The sequence below is a fragment of the Petaurus breviceps genome, unplaced genomic scaffold (genome assembly GCF_028583685.1).
Source record: "Petaurus breviceps papuanus isolate PSGF00001 unplaced genomic scaffold, PetGlider_PUasm1.0 214, whole genome shotgun sequence".
NCBI lineage: Eukaryota > Metazoa > Chordata > Mammalia > Diprotodontia > Petauridae > Petaurus > Petaurus breviceps.
This window is the reverse complement of record NW_027185863.1, coordinates 1,805,542-1,821,319: the sequence shown is the minus strand read 5'-3', so window position 1 is coordinate 1,821,319 and position 15,778 is coordinate 1,805,542. Positions and strand designations below refer to the sequence as shown.

The window sequence follows — 15,778 nt, the reverse complement described above, 5'->3', positions numbered from 1 at the left end:
GATAGATAGATAGATAGATAGATAGATAGATAGATAGATAGATAGATAGATAGATAGATAGATAGATAGATAGATAAAATGTTTGTGTTTGGTGGAGGATGGCAGACTGTGTGGGAGAGAATATGGTGAAAATGAATGAAACCCACTCTACTAGAAAAAGCACATATTGGAGAAACTATAGGATCAGACGAACAGGTGAATGAATTAGCCTCTCATAACAAGAGTGGGCCCTTTTTATTCTAGAGACCAGAAAAGATACTTTGGAATGTTAAAATTATCTAAAGCATTTCTCAGTTGACAGATTTATTTGGCGGGGGGGAAACAAGGGAAGTTTTTTTTTTTTAAACAGAAATATATGGAACATAATTTTGAAAAACCCTACCGAATATAAATATTTAGTTTACAAATGAAATCAGCATCCAGTCTTTTTATCCTGTTGTATAAAGTAAGTTAGGAAAATGAAAAAAAAAGAAGATATGAAGAGGTTTTACATCTTTGTCCAATTCGTGTTGGGGAAAAATGTTTCAAACTTACAGAAGTGAATAAAATATTCTAGCTAGAGGCATGAGTATTTTGCTATATTTTGCTAAGTATTACTTCATGTTAAATCTCAGTACTTTGTGAATGGTTCAGTTAAATTGCTTTTAATGCCTCACTATAAATATATGCTGTTCAATGAAAGATAGATTATTGTTATTTAATATTTATAGTGACAGGAATATAAACATACTTTACAAACATGCAAAGGAAATGAAGCCTACACCAGGGACACAATACAAACCAGGCCAATACAATACAAGGAAAAAAATTAGCCTTATGGAATTCAAGGTAGGAAAGCTTTGCAAAAGTGCCACATCTTAAGGTGATTCCTGAAATTCATGAAAGTGCCTACTCAGGATAAATTTTACATGTGATTTATGTAGAGTTTATAACTTGTGAAGTTTATAACTTTTTTCCTGAGGCACCCTTTCACAAGTTCTCAGATTTCTACAACACCCCTAAATTTCAAAGGTCCAGTGACTGGCAACTGGAAATAACTAAAGTAGGTGTGTGTGTGTGTGTGTGTGTTTGTGTATGTGTGTGCGTGTGTGCATTTATGTGTTTAATGGAGGTAAAGGGGGGAAGGAAGAGAAAGTTTCTCTTTATCCAAACCCTTTCAGTCTTTTATTTGAATATGTCTATATGCAGATTAAAGTCATCTGTAACTTGGTGGGACGTGTCCAAATCAATAGGAAAATGACTCATAGGGGCCCATAAATGATGAAAGTAATATGTACAGCATGATTTTATTTAGATGAAACAAAGGGAGTTCCCAAAATAACATGTTAATTTTTTAAAAGCATGTATCATTTTAACTCAATGAAATTATTTTTCAATAATTTCTCTTTTGAAACTCTTTATCTCTTCACATCTTTGATTTTTAATACCTTAAACTCTTCTATGTCCAAGGGAATCCTTCTCTGTCTTTCTGCCCCTTTACATCTGAGGAGCCCTCTCACCCAGGCATACACATTCACCTCTGCTTTTCTCCAGCTTGGCAAATGTTAACCTCTTCCAGGAGCTCCCCTACAGCCTGTTCCTTTATTCCCAACTCTTATGGTCGGTCCCTTGGCTTGGGTTTGAGGGCCTTTCTGGCTGTGGTTTCCCCATAACTATTACCCACATACTTTGCCTGGCTTTTGACTCCTTGATGCCCAGGATCCTTAACTGGGTTTCCAATTCCTGCTGCCAAATATGCTCCCTCTCTGTTTGCTCCTGCCCTCCCCCTCTATGCTTGCTGACCTCCTATTTCCTGCTCCTCTGTTCCACTTTTGGAATCCACTGCCAGTCTAAGCCCTGGTTACAATGCTAGCTTGTCCACCAGGCACTGCTTTCTTCCTGGCCCTGACGTCAGTGCCTCTTTGGGTTACTATGGTAGCCCCAGGACCTACCACCCACCTGGATTTTATAGTCTGCTGCCCCCTGCAACACTAGGCCTGTCTAAGCTTCTTCCTCACCCCTACCTCTCACACCAGGCTGCCCACAGAGGTGTGAAACTGTGGCTAGGCAAACAATGGACAAGGCCAATCATCTCTGCTCTCTTCCAAAGCATATAAACTGCCTTAGACCCCAACTTATGCCACATTTTCTTACACCAACCAATCCACCCACTCTTTTTCTCCCATGAAGAAATAGAGAAAAGGAAAAAATGGTATCATAAGTTTGTGGATGTCTCAGAAGTCATAGCTCATTCCACATTAAAGAGAATTCTCAAAAATTTTGGAAGTTCAACTTAGTACAATTCAATTCCAGAAGCATTTATTAAACACCTACTATATGCCAGTCACTGTTCTAGGTGCTGAGAATACAAAATGAAATAGTTCCTGACCTCAAAGAATGTATATTCTAGGGGGAAGAAAAGATAAATATTTTTAATAGCATATGAAAAAATTATAAGGGAAATGATGGGGAGGAGACACAAGGAAGTTAGAAAGTAATGAAATATCATCAGGATGCAATTTGTGCCAAATCTCTCACATATTAGTCACTCTAGAGCTTTTCAAAGCAGAGTGATCATCACTGATCATCACAACTTTATTATTTGAAGCAGACATATTTCACCACTATGCCAGTTTTGAAAGGATCATTCAAGTCCTCGCTTCCTATAATGACACAAAAGCAAATAATTCAGTGAATAAATGAATGAAATGGTCAATCTGTTATATCTGAGAAAGACAAAGCCTAAAGGTTAAATTCCAAATTATTGGAAACCTGTCTTCCTTTCAAGTCTCTCATTTTGAGTTGGATCTTTCTTTTTTTACTAAGTAAATGAATATTAAAGCAAAACTGTAGCATCCATCAAAAGTTAAATGAAACTACAGAAGCTAACACTAGTGTAGGAATTATATGCAATCATTTTTTATGAGAATACCATGAATATATGTTATATACATATGCACATAATTACACAATCCTCTTATTTTATTCTTGATAATTTATATGAGCTCCTATTTCATGATGCGATATTTCAATGATCATTTTTGCATTTTGCAAAGCCTCTACTAAGTGTTAGGTTCTAGGAACAAAATGACAAACATGAAACTATTCTTGGTTTCAAGGAACTTAAATTGCAACATGTTTACAGTTTTATACATACAAAAAGGAGACCAATTTTAGGAAGCAATACTTGAGATGAATCTTGGGAGACCTAGAAAATTTGAGAGAGAGAAGGGAAGAGTTATAATATGTGTGCATAAGAGGCTACCAGCACAGAGGTACAGAATTAAAAGAACATACTTATTGGAGCCAAGATGGCGGAGTAGAAGCATGACCTTCCTGCAGCTCCGGCTTCCACCTTCCCCAATCCATGTAAAAAGGGGACTCTAAACAAACTTTGGAGCTGCAGAACCCACAAAATGACACAGAAAAGCTAACCTCCCACTGAGGACAGCCCGGCAGGCCGGCAGGAATCTGCCAGCGCAATGCTCTGGGAGCCCAGCAAAACCCCACGCAGAGGCTTTAGCCCCAGGGAGGGCCTGACCAGCTGCTGGCCAGAGGGACTCCAGATCAGCAGCAGCATTTATCAACAGATAATTTATCCACAGATTTATCAACACACAGATGCGAAGGACAAAGGGAGAGGCCAGTGCAGTCTGGACTTTGGGACCAGTAAGTGGGAGTGCGTGGTTTTACTCAAGGGGCGAGAAGCCGCTGAGACACCAGCACAGCCAGCCAGCTCCACGTGGCAGCTTCAGCTCCTGGCCTGCAGAGTGTAGGGGGACCAAGCACCAGTCGGAGGGGTAATCACTCTTGCTTTAACCTGCTTGGATCTGGATTGCAGTCTAGGGTAGAGGTCCTGGGGTGTGTGTCCAGCTTGCCAGAGTGTGTGGAGACCTCAGAGAGGGCACCCATCTAATACCTCTGGCAGCTCAGAAAACTCCACCATTTGGGATGAAGCTCCCCTGTCTGGTGGCAGAGTCCTACTGTGGCAAAAAGCCCAAAAGTCAAGTAACTGAGTGGCAAAATGAGCAGGCAAAGGAAACAAAGCAGACAGAATATTCCAAATTTACACTCCTATTTTGGTGACAAAAAGGAGCAAAGCATGGAACAGGACGAAGACAGTGAAGTCAGAACTCCTGCACCAAAAGCTTCAAAGGAAAATACAAGCTAGTTACAGGCCATAGAGGACCTTAAGAAGCAGATAAGAGAAGTGGAGGAAAAATTGGGAAGAGAAATGAGAACAATGCAAGAAAATTAGGAAATGAGAGTCAACAGCCTGACTGAGTAAAATAACACTTTAAAAAACAGACTAACTCAAATGGCAGAAGAGGCTCAAAAAGGCAATGTGGAGAAGAATGCCTTCAAAAGCCGAATTTGCCAGATGGAAAAAGAATCTCAAAAGCTCATTGAGGAGAATCATGGCTTCAGAATTAGATTGGAGCAAATGGAAGCTAATGACTTTATGAGAAATCAAGATGCTGTTAAACAGATCCAAACAAATGAAAGAAGAGAAGGCAATGTGAAATATCTCATGGGAAAAACCACTGACCTGGAAAATAGATCCAGGGGAGATAATTTAAAAATTATTGGACTACCTGAAAGCTATGATCAAAGGAAGAACCTAGAAATCATCCTCCAGGAAGTTCTCAAAGAAAACTGCCCTGATGTTTTAGAATCAGAGGGCAAAATAGAGGTTGAAAGTATCCACCAATCACCTGCTGAGAAAGATCCCAAAAAGAAAACTCTTAGGCATATTATAGCCAGGTTCCAGAATTCCCAGATTAAGGAGAGAATATTACAAGCAGCCAGCAAGAAACAATTTGAATATTGCGGAAACACAATCAGGATAACCCAGGATCTGGCAGCTTCTACACTGAGGGATTGAAAGGCTTGGAATATGATATTCCAGAGGTCAAAGGAGCTGGGATTAAAACCAAGAGTCACCTACCCAGCAAAACTGAGTATCATGTTTTGGGGAAAATATGGACATTCAGTGGAATAGAGGACTTTCATGCATTCTTGTTGAAAAAATCAGAGTTGAACAGAAAAGTTGATATTCAGATACAAGAAGCAAGAGAATCATGAGAAGGTAAACAGGGAAAAGAAATCATAAGGTACTTATCAAAGTTGAACTATTAACATTCCTACATGGAAAAAACAATAATTGTTACTTATGAAACTTTTCTCAGTAGTTGAAGGGAATAGAAATATATATGTCTATATTTGAGGGTATATGGGCATAAGAAAACATTTATGAATGTGTGTATATGTTTACAGGTATACATAGATAGAGGGCACAGGTCCGGGATGATACTTAAATGGTGAAATTAAGAGGTGAGAGAGGAATATAATGAGAGGAGATGGGGAGAGACAGAATGGGGTAAACTATCTCATACAGAAGAGGCAAGGGAAAATGGTTACAATGGAGGGGAAGAATAGGAAGGCAAAAGGGAATGGGTCAACCTTATTCCCATCGAATTTGGCTTGAGGAGGGAATGAAATACACACTAAATAGGGTATCTCACCCTACAGGAAAGTAGGGGGGGTAAGGGGACGAGAGGGGGGATGATGGAAGGGAGGGAACGCTGGGGGGGAGGGAAATTGGAAGCACCTACTTTTGAAAAGGGAAGAGATTAAAGTAGAGAATAGAACAAGTGGGAGGTGGGATAGGAGGGAGGGAAATATAGTCAGTTTTTTACAATATATCTACTATGTTATTGTTTTGCATTAGCCACACATGTACATCCTATAATGAACTGCTTATCTTCCCAGTAAGGATGGGTGACAAGGGAGGAAGGGAATGAATCTGGAATTCAAAGTTTTAAAATCAAATATTCAAATATATATGTGTATATATGTATATATGCATATAGATGTGTGTTTATATATATATATATATATATATATATATATACACTATTATCAATACTATTTTACATGTAATTGGGAAATAAGATATACAGGCACTGGGGCATAGAGATCCACTGGAAAAACCAAAAGGGGTATGGGAGAAAATATGGGAGAGAGCAGATTAGAGGAGGTGATATCCTGTGGGACTTCTATTTTGGGGGGTGGGTAGGGGAAAAACTGGGAGAAAATTTGTAACTCAAAATCTGGAGAAAATGAATGATGTAAACCAGAAGTTAATAAAGCATTTAAAAAAATATGATGCTATAATGTAAGTGAATAGCTGCTTTATAGGATATCTCATTCAAGAAACAACATTGTTTAATAGATGGAACTCGATTTAGAGTCAAGAAGTCCTAGATTTGAATACCATCTTAGACACTTAATGTTGATGTACCCAGGGCAATCACTTAATTGTTCCTGAGGATTGGCTTCTCATCTGTAAAATGGGGGATAATATCTGTAGTCCTTGAACCATAGGATTATCATGAAGATCATGTAAGTAAAACACTACTTAATTATTGGTTATTATTATGTTGAGGTTTTATCATAAAGAGTTATGATGTTTTAGGGGACTTGATTTAATCCATCCATAAATTCACATAATAATTTCCCCCCAAATTATTAATGCCTTTGGGTATTTTACAGTCTTTCCCCCTATATCTCTTTGCCTACTCTCCCAGGTAGTGAAGAAAAGTAGGCGAGTAAAACTAAACAATAATGTCACTGTATCTTTTTTCATTGGCCACATTTGAAATCCTCATCCCCAACTACCTATTGTATGAATTCAATATTGGTCATTGATTTTATTCCGATTTCATTTGTCTTTTTCTTTTGTTTTGAATTATAGTGCATTAATTGTGTAGGTAGGTAGGGGGCATAGTGGATGGTACTCTGGACCTGGAGTCAAAAAGACTCATCTTCTGAAGTTCAAATCTTGCTCCTGATAATTTGTATGTGACCCTGGGCAAGTCACTTAATCCTGTTTCCTTCAGTTTCTTCTTCTGTAAAATGAGTTGGAGAAGGAAATGGCAAACCACTCCAGGATCTCTGCCAAGAAAAGCCCAAAATGGGGTCAAGAAGAATCAGACATGACTGAAACAACTGAACAACAATTAATTCTGTAGACCAAGTTAGCTCTCTGAGACTATAAGGAACTTGGTATCACAAGTTTTATGAGATACCTACTGCCTTTTGGGGAATAATTTTCTGACCAGGCATTGTAGCATGTTGCTCTGCTGACTATGGTGGCTGAGGGGATTACATTTTATATTTTTTTTCATGAGAAGCTGTATTCTTTTACTTTCTTGTCATTAGTAAAGTTGTTCTTGGTAAAAAAAAAAAAAAGAACATACTCTGAGTCAGTTTGAATGGGTTACATTGTAAAGAATGGGTTACAGTGTGAAGTGAAGAGGCTAAAACCAAGGGGAAAAAGGGATATGAATATCTCAAAAAAAATCGAGGAATGTAAATATGATTTTCTTTAATACTTTAAAAATCTATGTCTCACTTTGTGATTATTGAGGGGAAAGTAGACAAACAGAAGGGTGAGAAAACTCCTTAAAGGCTTGATATTGTGAATTTAATATGTGCACACAAATACAAATTTATACAGTATATACTGTCTGTCAACCTCTCAGTGCCTCAGGAACTTTCAGAATCAAAGTTATAGATGAATTCCCTAGACTGAGGAAATCACAGATTCATTCAAAATTTAAATAAATGTATATAAAGCATAAATGTGTGTATATATATATATTTTCTATTTATCTATTATCTACCTATCTATCTATATTCTATCATCTATCTATCTCTGTCTGTCTGTCTATCTGTCTATCTATCTATCATCTATGTATGTATGTATGCATGCATGCATGCATGCATGTATGTATGTATGTATGTATGTATGTATGTATCTATCTATCTATCTATCTATCTATCTATCTGTCTGTCTGTCTGTATATTCATAGATTACCAGCAAGGACTTACTCTGCTTACTCACTGGGGCATGTATGTGATTATGGATTCTCTAAGGCTATTCCAAAAGACTGAAATATTTCCCAGATTGTACTGTACTGGAAATCTTTCAGAAACAGCCCAGGTTCAGACCAAATCTATTGTTCAAGGAGCGACCTAGACAATTATGGAGAGCCACATCACTCATAGGCTAGCCAAAAGGGTATTTTTTTTTTGCCATGGTAACATATGAAACAAATTATGCATGTGTGCATATATATGCATACATATAGACATATATGTACATATGTGTGTGCACATTATGTATATACATATGCATGTGTATATTCTTCAGTTTTGTTTCTTCTGCCATGATGATGGCAGTAATGAGGAAGGCACCAGAGGATATCAAACATAACATAGTTTTTTGAATAATCAATAAATTTTACAACTGGTGCTTTAAATGTGAAATTTTGTCCAATTACCTATGACTCGATGTGCTGCTTAAGAAGCATAATTTTATGTCTTTACATTCTTAATGTGAAATAAATTAACATTCTTAAGAAATCATATTCTTAATGTGAAACAGCATAACATATGTTGGTCACAGAGATAAAGAGTTGGTAGAGTGAATTTTATTTTATTTTGTGTCCAATGGAAACAAGAGACATTGTTTTATGGGATATTTGGTCGTGACATATTGCAATACATATTGCAGATAAGTACTTGCCCAAAGACCACCATGAAAATAATTGCAAATTATACAACATTCATTGCTCATGTATTCTGATCATTATTATCTTCACTGAAAAGGTGGAGAAAGGTGAGGGGAAATGAAGGAAAAAGTATGTTTCGGGGGGAAGAAATGAGAGTAGCTGAAGACTTGTAGGTTACACAAAGCCTCACATTTCTGTATCATAAATATTTCCTTCAGAAAAAGAATTGGCAGCTACTACTCATGATGGGCATCAAATAACATAACTAGTCCCTGAATCAAGAAATATATATTATACACCTACTATGTGACAGGCACTGTTCTAAGTGCTGGGCATGCAAAGAAAGGCAAAATAAAAAACAATAGTCCCTTCTCTCAAGAAGTTCAAAGCCTAATGGTGGAGAAATCTTGCAAGTGATTATATACACACAGACACAGTGAATATATACATACACCTATATGTACATATATAAGCATATATCTTTCTCCACACACATACACATGTGAATACAAATACATGTACATGCATACACATAAATAAGTAAATAAACATGCATATATATGCACATGTATCTATGTTTATATGTGTGTGTGTGTTCTATAAAAGTAACCAACAGAGGGAAGGGTTAGAATTTATTTTTATTTTTAAAAATATTTTTATTTATTTTATTACATTTTTCTCAATTACATGTAAAGTTTTTAACAATCTTAAAAACATTTTTTTGAGCTCCAAATTCTTTTCCTCCTTCCTGTACCTCCACCCTCCTTTGAGAAGGCAAGAAAATTGATATCAATTATACATGTGGAGTTAGGTAAAAACGTATTTCCACATTAGTCTTGTGGCAAATGAAAGCACAAACAAAATAAAATAATTACAATAAAGATAGTAAAATAAATATTTTTCAATCTGCACTCAGAGTTCATCAGTTCTCTCTCTGGAGGTGGATAGTATTTTTCATCATGACTCCTTTGGAATTATCTTAGATAATTGTCTTGATCAAAGCAGCTATGTCTTTCATAATAGATCATCCTTACAATATTGCTGTTACTGTGTACAATGTTCTGGTTCTGTTCACTTTACTCTGAATGTGTTCATATGTATCCCTAGGTTTTTCTGAAACCAATCCTACACATTATTTGTTTTTGGCATAATAGTATTCCAACACATTTATATACCACAACTTGTTCAGCCATTCCCCATTTGATAGACTTCTAATTCTTTGTCACAACAAAAGAACTACTATAAATATTTTTTTTAAAGAAATAGGTCAATTTCCCTCTTCTTTGATCTCTTTGGGATATAGACCTAGTAACAATATTTCTGGGTCAAAGATTGTACACAGTTTGATAACCCCTTGGGCATAGCTCCAAATTGTTCTGCAGAATGATTGGACTAGTTCACAACTCCACCAATAATGCATTAGTGTCCCAATTTTTCCAATCCTTTCCAGGATTTGTCATTTTCCTTCCTATAAGTGAAGGAGCTAGAATGAAGGGACAATGAGAAAGACTTCCTCTAGAAAGTGGAATGTTATCTGACACTTAAAGGAAGTCAGGGAAGCTAGAAATTAGAGAGGAGGAGGGAGAGCATTCCAGGCATATTTGACAGCTTGTTAAAATGACAGGAGTTGGGAGATGTAGTTTCTTGTTTAAGGAAGGGGAGGGAGGATTATAAAGTATAAGAGACCTAAAAGGGTGAGGAAATGTCAAATTACAAAAGTCTTTGTATACCAAACAGAGGATTTATCTTTCATTATGGATATGATAGGGAGCCCCTGAAGTTTATTGAGGACTGGCATTATGTGCCATAAGCAGAACTGCAATTTAGGCATATCCCTTTGACAGCTGTATGGAGGATGGACTGCAATGAGGAAAGAGTTGTAGAAGGGAGACAAAAAAGCAGACTATTGCAATAGTTCAGGAATGGGTTGTATAATAAAGGCTAGCACCAGGGTGTGGGCACTGTCAGAGGAGAGAAGGGAGTGTATATGAAGGTAACAGATTGGCTATGTATAAGGTAGCTGTGGTACAGTGGGTAGTGCATCGGGCTTGGAATCAGAATCATCTTCATAAGTTCAAATGAACAGAAAGAAATTGAGGTCTATGATTTCATATAGAACACTCTTTTGGTGTTGTACTATGCGTATGGAAATATTCTTTATGGGATATTTAAGTTTAAAATAAAAATGTTCAAAATATATCTTTATGGAGAGAGACGAGAAATAGAATTGATGGAATGAGAGAGAGAGAGAGAGAGCGAGAGAAGAGAGAAACAGAAAGACAGAGACAGAAATGAGATAAGATGAGAGAGAGAAACAGAAAGAGAGAGAGAGAGAAATGAGATAAGATGAGAGGGAAACAGAAAGAGACAAAATGAAATAAGATGAGAGAGAGAAAAAGAAAGAGAGAAAGAGAAGAGAGAGAGAGAGAGAGAGAGAGAGAGAGAGAGAGAGAGAAATGAGATAAGATGAGAGTGAGATAGCAGAGAGAGAGGGGGAAGGAGAAACACACATATAGAGTAAGAATGAGACAGACAGGGAGGAAGGAAACAGGAAACAAGAGAAATGGAGAGACAGAGAGAGACAGAGATGACAGAGAAAGAAATAGAAACAACCAAAGGAGGCAGGAGCAGAAGATAAAGGACACCTTCTAAGGATAGTGATTCAAACTTATAGTGATAGGAGTCTTTTCTTTTCTTTTTTCCTGGCTCACAGCTCAATTTATTTAAAAGGAATCCAGTAGGAAATGACTGAATCATGCTTTTTGGAGAAATCTCTGGAACAATGGTCTATTTACTCCACTTTTTCTTTCTCTTTTCTGTTTTATTGGTAGGATAGCTCATTAGTACATTTTTAAAAAAATGATTTAACACAAACAGATAAGAATTTTAAGTGCAAAAAAAAGGTGGGGGTGTCTGTGTGGGGGCAGGTAATGTGGTTTCTCAGAGACTATCTGTTAAAGTATGTGAAGCCTTAGGTCTCAGTTAGGTGACTAAACTCTGGAAATCCCCTTGTCACCCCACCAGCCAAATAAGGGAATGTTTACAGAACAGACAATCAATTTAAAAGATTACATGAGGAAGGGGAGGGTTGTGGTTTTTTGCATGGTTTTCGGCTATATAACCCAGCTTTGGCTTGTGTATGGCGGCCTCCTCTCCCTGGATTTATTTTCCAGTGACTAGACCGCCTGCTTTTTGAGAGATTCTAATAAAACTTTTCTACCTTCACTTTGAGAGGTCTCCGAGTAGTCAATTTGGGTTATGGTCTCTGTACCCCACACAGGGGGAACAGGATACTAATCTTAATTGTATGACACAAAATACCTTCCAATTATGTCATAATTTGTTTCCTCATGTTAAGAAGGGGAAGTGAGGTATAATAGAATCCTTTACTTAAAAGGAAAAATTAACATAAGAAACATTCAGATATTTTGAGTGGTAGTGGGGGAAGCAGGAAAATAGGAATGGGGACTGGACCTATGTGATTTTGTCAGTACAGGAAACTCCCAGATGAGAAAGCTCCCTCTACCAATACTGAATAGCAGTATTTCTCTTCAATCTATTGTCTGAAGCGAATTGCCCAGGGAATTTTGGGGTTAAGTGACTTGCTCAAGGGTCATACTACATTATGTGTCACAGTCAGTACTTGAACCTTGGTTCAGATTTAAAATGTGTGATTTCACTGTTTTGAAAAGAATTTTGGGTCAATCATAGGTTAAGTGACTTGCCCAGGGTCAAACAGTTAGTAAATATCTGAGGCTAGATTTGAACTCAGATATTCCTGACTCCAGGGTGAGGAGTCCATTCATTACATGAAATACCTGTTCCTATCATTTCATTGTAAAAGAAAAAGTAGAATATTTACTGCTCACTAATTACCACAAACAATGGGATTTTGTATTTTAATACTACATTTCTTTTACCCTTTATCTCTCTATCCTAAGTTCAATCTTACCAGATGAATAAAGGATTTAGAACACTTGGAAACATGCTGCACTATAATTAGTGTTCACCACCCTCTCTCTGTCCTTTAACAACTTTATCACTTATTGCATATCCCCTTAAAATATTCTTGTGAAGAGAAAATTTGTATTTCATTTGGTAATAAACAAATATCTTTCCTCCTAATGAAAGCAAGATCTTGCCTCTAGTCATTAAGCAAATAATTTTAGATGTGTAGCACTGAGACAGCGTTTGAGAAAACTGGCTTCAAAGATTTTTTTAAAAGGCTAAGTACATTTTGCAGTTTTACAATCAGTTAAGACATTTGATTCTTGACCTTTGATTTGAGTTTGCTGAATTATACAGGGTGGCTTAAATAGCTTTCTGTGATATGGGCCCCATTTAGTAACCAAGCCTACAAATAAGGATAGAATTTGAGCTTTTGCTTTTGAACTTTCAAATTTTGGAGACTTCCAAGAGAGATGAATTTTTATGGGTGGGTGGGGCAAACCCTTTGAAAATATTTATCTCTATTAGGAAAAGCAGCATAAGGAAGCAGCCTTTGAACTGGGCAATTAAATAGTCAATTGATTTTGGGCTCCCTAGGAATTAATGTTCATAAGCCAAAAAAATTCATTGTTAAATTTTCCTCCCCACATGTTATCAAAACCCTGGTATGTGTGATACTGAAATTTTCTCCTGGATGATACTTTGTGATACTGATGTGCATCATACAGATGTGGTTTTTCTGTATTTAGTGGTGAGTTGGAATTACACAAGCACCATTGAGGAGGGTAAATCCCTACAGATTTACATTAAGTTTCATACTTTTTTTATTAAGAAAAAAATGAGCATTAAAGAAGGAAATAGGGTTCTTCTTACAATGTGGTTTTTAATGATATTTCCCTACCAACTCAAACACAACTCTAGAGAAGCGCCATTCAATAGCGAAATTCCCTGAAGGTAAGATTTATGAAAATGTAAAGGCAAGTGGCGTTCCTAAGAAATTTATTATTGTATTGTTTTTAAGGTAGCAGTTTTCCATATTACTTTACTGTGTATTAGAATTATGAGTTTTCAGTGCATAGGGTTGAAATGACAACAGCTTGATAGCTTTTAAGTTTTCAAAAAATTGGTGACAAATAGTATGTAAGTTAAGAAAATATTACAGTGCCACAAAGTATATGAACAGAATATACAAGTTCAGAATATACAAAGAGGTATACTAATTTATATTTTTAGGATTATCCTGATCTTACAAGGTTTTTGCCCCTTAGGGAAATTAAGTTGATACCCAGGGGGCCTAAAATCCTGTCAAAAGATAATAATTATAATGAGAAATCTGAAACATTTTTGGTAGATTTATTTTCTTTTTAAAATTAAGAATTTTAAAAATATTTTTCAAGCAACAGATATTTTTATTACTGTGTCTTTCTCACCCCCCATTGACCATATTTTTAAAAAGCCTTTTTTTAAAAGAATATACAATAAACCTCAATAAAATCCTAAAGATACAAAGTCTGACAAAGTATAACCAATATCATCACAAATTATATGAGATTGATTATACAGAACAGAATAAAATCCAGAAGAAGGAAAATCAGAGATAAGGCAGAGTCCTGATGGGTGTGATATAGCCCCAATTCACCCAGTTATGCACAATTTATATATGTATATATACACCAGTTAAGTTAAGTCAGATGTGCCTATGCAGATGTTTGCTCTTATCTTTGGATAGTGTATGTGTGTGTGTATGTGTGTGTGTGTGTATGGGAGTGGAATGGAGGGAGAATGTTGGACAGGGGGAGGCAATTATGGCAGAATATGAACATCTCTGTTTTTAATATAACGTTTGCAGTTCAATTTATCTTGTCTGTTCTAGGAGTTTGAATTAATAATGTTTAAATCTAGATCTGGGAGATTGTGAGTTTAACTTTTTTGATTACCACAGCGAAAGTGATAATATGTCATCAAGGACTGTGAAGATGAAGTGCTACATTTTTCCAGAAACAGGTGTGTCATGACTATCAGAGCCAAGACAGATTGTCTACAGATCATCATTCTTCCACAGCCCTGGCTGAAGCTCAGGTGTCAAGGAAAACTGTATGGGGTGAGATAATATTCAGATGAATTACAAATGATCTAATTGAAAGGGCATTTGCATATCTGAACTCTTTATCCTTTTCTTTGTTTTTAATCTAGGCAGCTCAATCCTTGGATGGGAAAACTATGGCTACCAAATCAGTTGTCTAGGGGTACTACTATTCTCCTAGCCAGCCCCTGTGTCACCAAGAAGACTCTTGCTACACTTAAAAAATTCTGTACAATAAACCTTTCTTCTTTAAATGTATTCATTCTTCTTGCCCACACTTTCAAATAAATAATAACTTTGCTATAAAATGGTTAGCAGATCTCTCTATTCTTTGTAGCTAATAGGCTGCTTTTTAAAAGATCTGTATACTTAAAGTGTGCAGATGTTTTCTGATCCAGGTCAGTTCAGTTATTTCAGCTGGAAGATTGAACTTTCCTAGCATTTACCTACCCACTACTTACATAGCTCCCTCCAAGTATTGAGACCCCATTTCCAATTGGAGCAATAATCTGCAATAAAACAGTATTCTCCCTTGTGAAGAAAAAACTGGCATGCTGCATATGTCAGAGAATACTATTGTCAAAGAGTGTGAAGCACTTTACTTCTTAGGATTTGGCACAGAAAATGAACAGCTCTTTACCAATTCCTCTAGGGGATCATCTGTTTAACTAGGATGAGGTCAGTGAAGAAATTTTGGCACTCTAGTCAGTGGAAGGTTCTTATGCAGCTTGTCAAGAATAGCTTTCACAGATATCATATCTCATGTAGAAACGATAAATACTTCCCAGAGAGGTTTTTTTTTTGACCAAGGGAAACCATTGCTTTTTTAAAGTCAATTAATTACTGGTAATTTAAATTATATGAGCACTCAAGATGAGCAGTCCGTTCAAAAAACCTGTCCTAAACTGTAAAATGAGAATAATTGTGAATATCAAATGGTACAATATTTGTAAAGTGCTCAGCATAGGAACATACACATAGTAGGCACTATACAAGTGATTTTGTTATTGTTATTATTAGGAGCTAACTCTTACTTACTATAGGCCAGGCCTTGTGCTATGTATTTAATAATTATTGCCTTATTACAACAACCTCGGGAAATAGGTATTATTATTATCTACATTTTACAGATGAGGAAACTGAGGCAAATGGAGGTTAAGTGATTTGCCCAGGATCACACAAACAATAC

The 15,778-nt window shown here is 36.5% G+C and overlaps 1 long non-coding RNA gene across 1 annotated transcript in view; it reads left to right on the top strand.

Annotated features, from left to right (window-relative positions):
- Positions 1-15,148, top strand: part of LOC138165656 (uncharacterized) — a 15,746-nt gene extending 598 nt beyond the window's left edge. The window contains exons 2-3 of the long non-coding RNA XR_011169393.1: positions 14,449-14,607; positions 14,700-15,148. This is a non-coding gene — a long non-coding RNA (uncharacterized lncRNA). The remainder of the gene's footprint in view (positions 1-14,448; positions 14,608-14,699) is intronic.
- Positions 15,149-15,778: the final 630 nt, after the last annotated feature.